The sequence below is a fragment of the Megalopta genalis genome, chromosome 10 (assembly GCF_051020955.1).
Source record: "Megalopta genalis isolate 19385.01 chromosome 10, iyMegGena1_principal, whole genome shotgun sequence".
Lineage (NCBI taxonomy): Eukaryota > Metazoa > Arthropoda > Insecta > Hymenoptera > Halictidae > Megalopta > Megalopta genalis.
This window is the reverse complement of record NC_135022.1, coordinates 2,710,603-2,719,027: the sequence shown is the minus strand read 5'-3', so window position 1 is coordinate 2,719,027 and position 8,425 is coordinate 2,710,603.

The following is an 8,425-nucleotide window of genomic DNA, read 5'->3' as shown; positions in this document are numbered from 1 at the left end:
GGTTAAAATATATTTAGTGTTATTACACTAGCGTTCTTTACTATAAAGTCCACTATCCAATTCATCGTTTCAACACTACTAGAGTTCCCAACGAAAAGATATATTTGCAACATAAACTCTTATAAGAATAACGAACTAGTAATTTTGAAAATTGTCGAACATTTAACTTATTTTTGCACTTTATGAGCCTTCCTGAGTACTACATATTTCCAAAACTTCATACTCCGATTACGTAAATACATACAACTGTAAGATGTAGATGGTTCATTCTATTATATATTTCACATAGAACATTATTATGATTCAGATTTTGATAATGCTCTACATTGATGTTTAAACCCACGATTTAAAAAAGTGATGAAAAAAGTGATGTCAATTTTGCAGGTTGTCTTCGCTATAGTAAGCATGAAAGTAGTATAATAATACTTTACTATCCACACTTTAATTATGCATGATTCGTACTCAAGCCGCTCTATGCACTATTCAGATTTGACGAGGAGATGACTATAAACAGTGCGGACACGTTGGTCGCAAAAGTTTTCTCGTGAGCTTTAAACTATACGTTAGTAGGAGTTACCGTCTTCGTTTGAACGGTTCAAACAGATATATGTATAATTTCCTTATAGTACAATACTGTGTATAGTACAAACAGAATTAAGTCTCATTACGAATAATTTCTTTCACGAACCATCACTGAACGCTACATCGGGTCGACACTAAATTTGCTAAAAGTGATTGACGAACTACCTTCGGTTCCAGTGACCAGTAAGTGGACAAGAGCTGAGCGAATTGCCAAATGTGTTGTAGTGGAGTATTTATCTGACACTTATCTAAGGTATGATACACCTGGTAGTACTGCTAAGACAATTTTGGAAAGTTTCGATGACATTTATGAGAGAAAAAGTGCTGCCACTGAAGTGTCGATTCGTAATCGATTGAGCAGATTAAAAATGAAAAGTGATGCAAAATTGAAAGAACATTTTGAAAATTTTTATGAATTGATAACTGAGCTCGCAGCGGTTGGTGTGTCAGTATCAGAAAGTCAAAAGATTTCGTATTTTCTCGGCAGTCTTCCTAAAATGTATGAAACTGTGGCAACAGTGATTGAGACAATGACCGAAGATGAAATTACTTTGGATTTTGTGAAGACAAAACTTTTAGATCATGAAACAAAAGTGCAGAATGCCAATGAAAATACAAGTGCGAAAGTGTTGCATATTGAAACAGAATCTCCTCGAGAAAATAACAGAAATTATTCGCGAAGTTACCGAGGCAGAGGTGGAAATTACAGAGGTGGAAATCGAAGAGGCAGAGGTTCACATTTTCGTACCGGCTTTCATCCACACAGAAATTTCAGAAATTCGACTCATGGAAAATGTTATCATTGTAGACGAAATGGTCATAAAAAGTTGGACTGTTACCATTTCAAAAGAAATCAAAGATACGAGGGAGAGAAGAACAACGGGCCTCACACAGCCCAGGCGGTACAAACGCAACGCGATGTCAACAGATCAGGTTTCGCCTTTATGACTGGAGAATATCAGAACTATGAAAGTGATAAATTAATGTTTCTTTTGGATTCTGGAGCCTCTGATCATGTGATTAATCGAGACAATGTATTCACAAGTGTAATTGACTTATATCCACCAATAAAAATTATGGTAGCTAAGAATGGAGTTTACAACACCGCAACCAAGAGCGGGACCATCCACTTGACGAGCGATACGGGTTTTCCAATTGTACTCAAAGATGTCCTGTACTGTCCAGATATACCATGCAATTTACTCTCAGTGACAAAAATGCAGAAGGCAGGAATGACTATCACCTTCGACGCAAAAGGAGTACAGATAAGTGAAGATGGTAAAATTCTAATGAAGGGTAAATCCACAAATAATTTCACTGTAATTGAATTTGAATTAGCAAAAGGTGTCAATGTTAGTAATTCTCAAGTATATAATAGTAATCGAAATAATTATGATTTGTGGCATAAGCGATTAGGTCATATGAGTAAAACAAAATTCTTAGAGTTGAAAAATAAACACATGGTTAAAGATATGAGTCATCTCGAAAAAGTAATACCAAGCGACGATTTATGTGAGGCTTGTATAAACGGTAAACAAGCACGGTTACCATTTGAAAAATCAAAGAACAAAATTCATGTAACAAAGCCCTTGTTCATAGTTCACACAGACGTATGCGGTCCAATCACTCCCACGACAATTAACAATAAAAATTATTATGTATCATTTATAGATGAATTTACGCATTATACAGTAACTTATTTAATTACACATAAATCTGAAGTTTTCGGTGTTTTCAAAGACTATGTCGCAAAGAGTGAAGCTCATTTTAATTTAAAAATCGTAAATTTATATTGTGATAACGGTAGAGAATATTTATCAAAAGAGATGAAAGAATATTGCGTTAAGAGAGGTATCAGTTATCACTTGACTGTACCATACACTCCTCAGTTAAATGGCGTTGCAGAGCGAATGAATAGAACAATAACAGAAAGGGCGCGTGCGATGGTAAACTGTGCAGGTTTAGAAAAAGAATTTTGGGGAGAAGCTGTATTAACTGCTACGTATTTAATTAATTTGACTCCAACAAAGGCTTTGAAAATTGATAAGACTCCATTTGAGATGTGGCATAGTAAAAAGCCTAAATTAAAATATTTAAAAATGTTCGGATCGACAGTGTACGTACATAATAAGACTAGAAAGCGTAAATTTGATGAAAAATCCTCGAAAGCGATTTTAGTTGGATTTGAACCCAACGGATATAAAGTTTGGGATGTTGAAAATGAAAAATTTATGACAGTAAGAGATGTCATAGTTGACGAAATAAATTATTTAAAATCTCGACCAGTTTTGAAAGAGGGTAATGAAAAAGGAACCTCTATAAACAAAGATACAGTATTAGAATCAGCTGAATTTAAGATGAGGAAATCTGGTAATGATAAACCAGATGGTTTAAATGATTTGAAATCTGATAATGGTAAATCAGATAGGTTAAAGAAATTTGGTAATGATAAACCAAATAGTTTAAATGATTTGCAATCTGATGATGATGAATTAACTGAGGTTTTAAAAATTAAATCAGATGGTATTAGCGGTAGTAAATCTGTAGATAAAGCAGATGGAAATGGTCGAAGTCGAGAAAATACAGTTAAAAAGGATAAGAAAATTAGAAGAAGTGAGAGAATAAAACAACGCAGTCCTACATCGTATTACGAACTCATGTGCGCTCAGTCAGTTGTTTATAAAATACCCACTTCGTTTGAAGAAATAAAAACTCGTGATGACAGAGCTCAATGGGAGCAAGCGATTCAAGACGAACTAAATTCTTTAATTACAAATAACACGTGGACACTAGTACCAATGCCAAAAGATAAAAATATTGTTGACTGTAAATGGGTATTCACGACTAAAACCAATGAATTTGGAAATCCACAAAAATATAAAGCACGTCTAGTTGCTCGAGGTTTCAGTCAACAGTATATGGTTGATTACGATGAAACATTTGCGCCTGTTGCTAGAATTTCAAGTTTTCGATTTATTGTAGCTTTTGCAAATCAACATGATTTATTAATTCACCATATGGATGTCAAAACGGCATTCCTAAATGGTACACTAAAAGAAGAAATTTACATGAGGGTCCCAGAGGGTGTAAATAGTAATGGTAATCAGGTTTGCAAATTAAACAAAACCCTATACGGTTTGAAACAGGCGGCTAGACGTTGGTTTGAGACATTTGAAAAGACTTTATTAGACTTAGGATTTAAAAATTCTGCAGGCGATCGTTGTATTTATATTTTAGATAGAGGAAGTATTTGGAAAAATTTTTATGTAGTTTTATATGTCGATGATCTTGTAGTTGCAACTGCAGATATTCAAATAATGCGTAGTTTTAAAGATTATTTGATGAACAAATTTCGAATGACAGATTTAGATGAAATTAGATTATTCTTAGCAATTAGAGTTACTAGAAATAATGGAAAATTGACATTAGATCAAAGCGCATACATAAAGACTGTACTTGATAAGTTTAATATGAGTGATTGTAAGCAAATCAGTGCACCACTTCCAATTAAATTAAACTATGAACTTTTAAATTCTGATGAAAAATGTGATGCACCTTGTAGAAGTTTAATAGGATGTTTAATGTATATCATGTTATGCACTAGACCGGATTTAAGTGCAGCGGTAAATATTTTGAGTCGTTATGCAAACAAAAATAACAAAGAACTTTGGGAAAATTTGAAAATGATACTTCGGTATCTGAAAGGGTCATCTGATATTAAATTGACATATGTTAAAAATGATTATAAAGACTTTTTGAGTGGATACGTTGACTCCGATTGGGGAGGTGGTAGTGGTACAAATCGAAGAAGTACTACAGGTTATGTATTTAAGTTGTATGAAAAATGTACGATCTGTTGGAACACAAAGTAACAATCATCGGTAGCTAGTTCCACAGCAGCAGCCGAATATATGGCTCTGTATGAGGGTGTAAAAGAAGCACTTTGGTTAAAGTCATTAGCAACAAGTATTAATATAATTATATCGGATCCAATTGTGATTTACGAGGATAATACTGGTTGTATGTGCATTGCGAATAATCCTACAAGTCATAAGCGATCGAAACATATAGATATTAAGTATCATTTTTCACGAGAACAAATTGAAGAAAAAGTAATAATATTGAATTTCATTCCCACAGAAAATCAAATTGCAGATATACTGAGAGTTCAGAGTCGGATTGGGCCTGGAGTGACTCCATTGATATATATATTTCACTTTAATTAGTATATACTTTCATATATTTTATCATTAAATTAAGAATATGGTTACTTTTGTTTAAATCAAAACAACTACCGTAAGAACTGTTTCTAGATCAAGATTTAGAAAGGTTTTAACTATTTGTATTATTCTGCCTCCGTTGCTCTCTCTCTCTCTCTCTCTCTCTTTCGATGATTAGAGGAGCTTGCCAGAGACAAATATTACCTGAAGCAGAACTACATACTAAAGGAGACGATAAAGATTATTCCAACGGCGAGGGAGAAAGAGTACTGAGAAATTTCTTTGAAATTCTTTTTAATCTCTTTGAAATAGATTTGGATCTGAAAGTCTACCAAATGCTCAAAGAGAAGAACGAAACGAACCTGATTGCTGTAACAATGAAGTTTTTGCATAATAAGCTTAAGAAATTAATCAAAAAGATTTCCAAATATGATGATTTGTGTTGGGACAAAAGGTTGGACAGAAGAGCAGGTTGCAAGACCGAGATTGCAGAATCTAAAGCCTACGTCAATATTAGAAAAATAATATACACTTCGAAAGTTTGATTTCTAAGGAGTTCTTGTGCTTAGAGGCAAATTGAAAGGTCGAACCTAGAAGCTATACGAAAAGACTCAAAAACTTATATGCGGAACCTATACATAAACAAGTATATCGCTCAGCAACGTTTACTGCAACAATTGTAGATATTTTCGTAAACCAACAAATAGTCTCACTGTTTATTTCGGAATTGTATCGCGAGTTCCTGAATCCAGTCAAATTAGAAGAATTTTTATACTCTTACAAATTTTCATAGATTTTACAAGATTGCAAATTTTCATTGTACAACTATCATAGGAGAAACATTATATGAAAACATTGAGAAATGCTAATAAAAAGGATATAATTAACAAGTTGACATATGGTGGATTAACACGTAAAGATAAAGAAAAGCCTTTTTAGCTGACAAAAAGATAAAAGAAGGGAAAGATATTGCCGTTATTACGAAACTCTCGTTATGAGAGTTTCCATCCACAGCAGCAAACCTTACCTGGATACTGAAATTACTATAGCTGAAGAAGAAAAATGTGACAAAATAGTAAATCTAAATATTACAGGTACAGAGCTTCGTGCTGGAGGCAGCTATTGCCGGTCATATAACTACATCATTTGTTTGGACAAAGATACAAGAATACCTATCTCACTCTAACCCAGGATCGAACAAAGAAGCTCAGAATCCTGTCCTTATATACAATTTTTCTATTAATTTTTAAATTCCTACTAAATTACTCACCTATACATTTCTACCTTTTTGCCACAACCTGCATTTCTCTTATGTATCTGCGCGAAATTAAGAAACTCTTATTGTTATATTTTCTGAACGAATTAAAACATGGATACATTAATTAAGCTTGTACCCATGTATCTCGGACCAGTGCTCTCGTGACCCTGTGCATTAAGAAGTACATGGGTTAACACACGGATATATTAACTATACGTGTATACGTGCATTTAGGGTCTGGTTAAATAGGTAATGTTCATAGTTCCCATTTTTTCACATAAGAGCATACAAGAGCAGAGAAGAGCAGAAAAGAGCAGAAAAGAGCAGAGCAAAGCAGAGCAGGGATGAGCAGAGAAGAGCAAACAGATCAGAGCAGAGCAGAGTAGTGCAGAACAGAGCAGAGCAGAGCAGAGAAGAGCAGAGAAAAGCAGAACAGAGCAGAGAAGTGCAGAGCAGAGCAGGTCAGAGCTGAGCAGAGCAGAGAAGGGCCGAGCAGAGCAGAAAAGGGCAGAGCAGAGCAGAGCAGAGCAGAGAAGACCAGAGCAGAGCACAGCAGGGCAGATAAGAGAAGAGCAGACCAGAGAAGGGCAGAGAAGAGCAGAGAAGAGCAGAGCAGAGGAGAGCAGAGCAGAAAAGAACTGAGAAGAGCAGAGCAGAGCAGAGAAGAGCAGAACAGAGCAGTGAAGAGCAGAGAAGGGCAGACCAGATCAGAGAAGAGCAAAGGAGAGCAGAGCAGAGAAGTGAAGAGCAGGGAAGAGCAGAGCAATGCAAGGAAGAGCAGAGCAGAACAGAGAAGAGCAGAAATGAGCAGAGAAGAGCAGAACAGAGCAGAGCAGAGCAGATAAGAGAAGAGCAGACCAGAGAATGGCAGAGCAGAGAAGAGCAGAGAAGAGCAGAGCAGAGGAGTGCAGAGCAGAGAATAACGAAGAAGAGCAGAGCAGATCAGAGTAGAGCAGAGCAGAGCAGAGCAGAGAGGAGCAGAGGAGTGCAGAGCAGAGCGAGAAGAGCAGAGCAGAGAAGAGGAGAGCAGAGAAGAGCAGAGCAGGGAAGAGCCGATCAGAGCAGAGAAGAACAGAGATGAGCAGATCAGAGCAGAGCAGAGAAGAACAGAGATGAGCAGATCAGAGCAGAGCAGAGAAGAGCAGAGGAGAGCAGAGTAGAGCAGAGCAGAGCAGAGCAGAGAAGAGAAGAGAAGAGAAGAGAAGAGAAGAGAAGAGCAGAGCAGAGCAGAGCAGAGAAGAGCAGAGCAGAGCAGAGAAGAGCAGAGCAGATAAGAGCAGAGAAGAGCACAGCAGGGCAGAGAAGAGCAGATGAGAGCAGAGCAGAGAAGAGCAGAGCAGCGCAGAGAAGAGCAGAGCAGAGAAGAGCAGAGAAGAGCAGATCAGAGGAGTGAAGAGCAGTGTAGAGCAGACCAGAGCAGAGAAGAGCAGAGGAGAGCAGAGCAGAACAGTGAAGAGCAGAGCAGAGCAGGGAAGAGCAGAGCAGAGAAGAGCAGAGCGGAGATGAGCAGAGAAGAGCAGAGAAGAGAAGAGCGGAGCAGAGAAGAGCAGAGAAGAGAAGAGCGGAGCAGAGAAGAGCAGAGAAGAGCAGAGAAGAGCAGAGCAGAGCAGAGCAGAGAAGAGCAGAGAAGAGCAAAGAAGAGCAGAGAAGAGCAGAGAAGAGCAGAGCAGAGCAGAGCAGAGAAGAGCAGAAAAGTGCAGAGCATAGCGGAGAAGAGCAGAGCAGAGCAAAGAAGAGCAGTGCAGAGTAGAGAAGACCAGAGAAGAACAGAGCAGATCCGAGCAGAGCAGAGTAGAGCAGAGCAGAGAAGAGCAGAGGAGAGCAGAGCAGAGCAGAGTAGAGCAGAGCAGAGAAGAGCAGAGGAGAGCAGAGCAGAGCAGGGCAGAGCAGTGCAGAACAGAGCAGAGAAGAGCAGAGAAGAGCAGAGCAGAAAAGAGCAGAGCAGAGCAGAGAAGGGCCGAGCAGAGCAGAGAAGAGCAGAGCAGAAAAGAGCAGAGCAGAGCAGAGAAGGGCCGAGCAGAACAGAGAAGAGAAGAGCAGAGAAGAGCAGAGAGCAGCAGAGAAGAGCAGTGAAGAGCAGAGAAGAGCAGAGAAGAGCAGAGAAGAGCAGAGAAGAGTAGAGAAGAGCACAGAGGAGCAGAGAAGAGCACAGAAGAGTAGTGAATAGCAGAGAAGAGCAGAGAAGAGCAGAGAAGAGCAGGGAAGTGCTGAGACTTAGGCTAAATCCGCTGTAGCTGCTAAATTTGACGCTTTGTCTTATGTATCGACTGAAATTGAAACTAAATCGTACGCTTTGTCTAAAATTGAAGCTAACTCATTTGTTTCGGCTGAGCTTGTAGCTATATTATCAGTATCGGCTGAATCT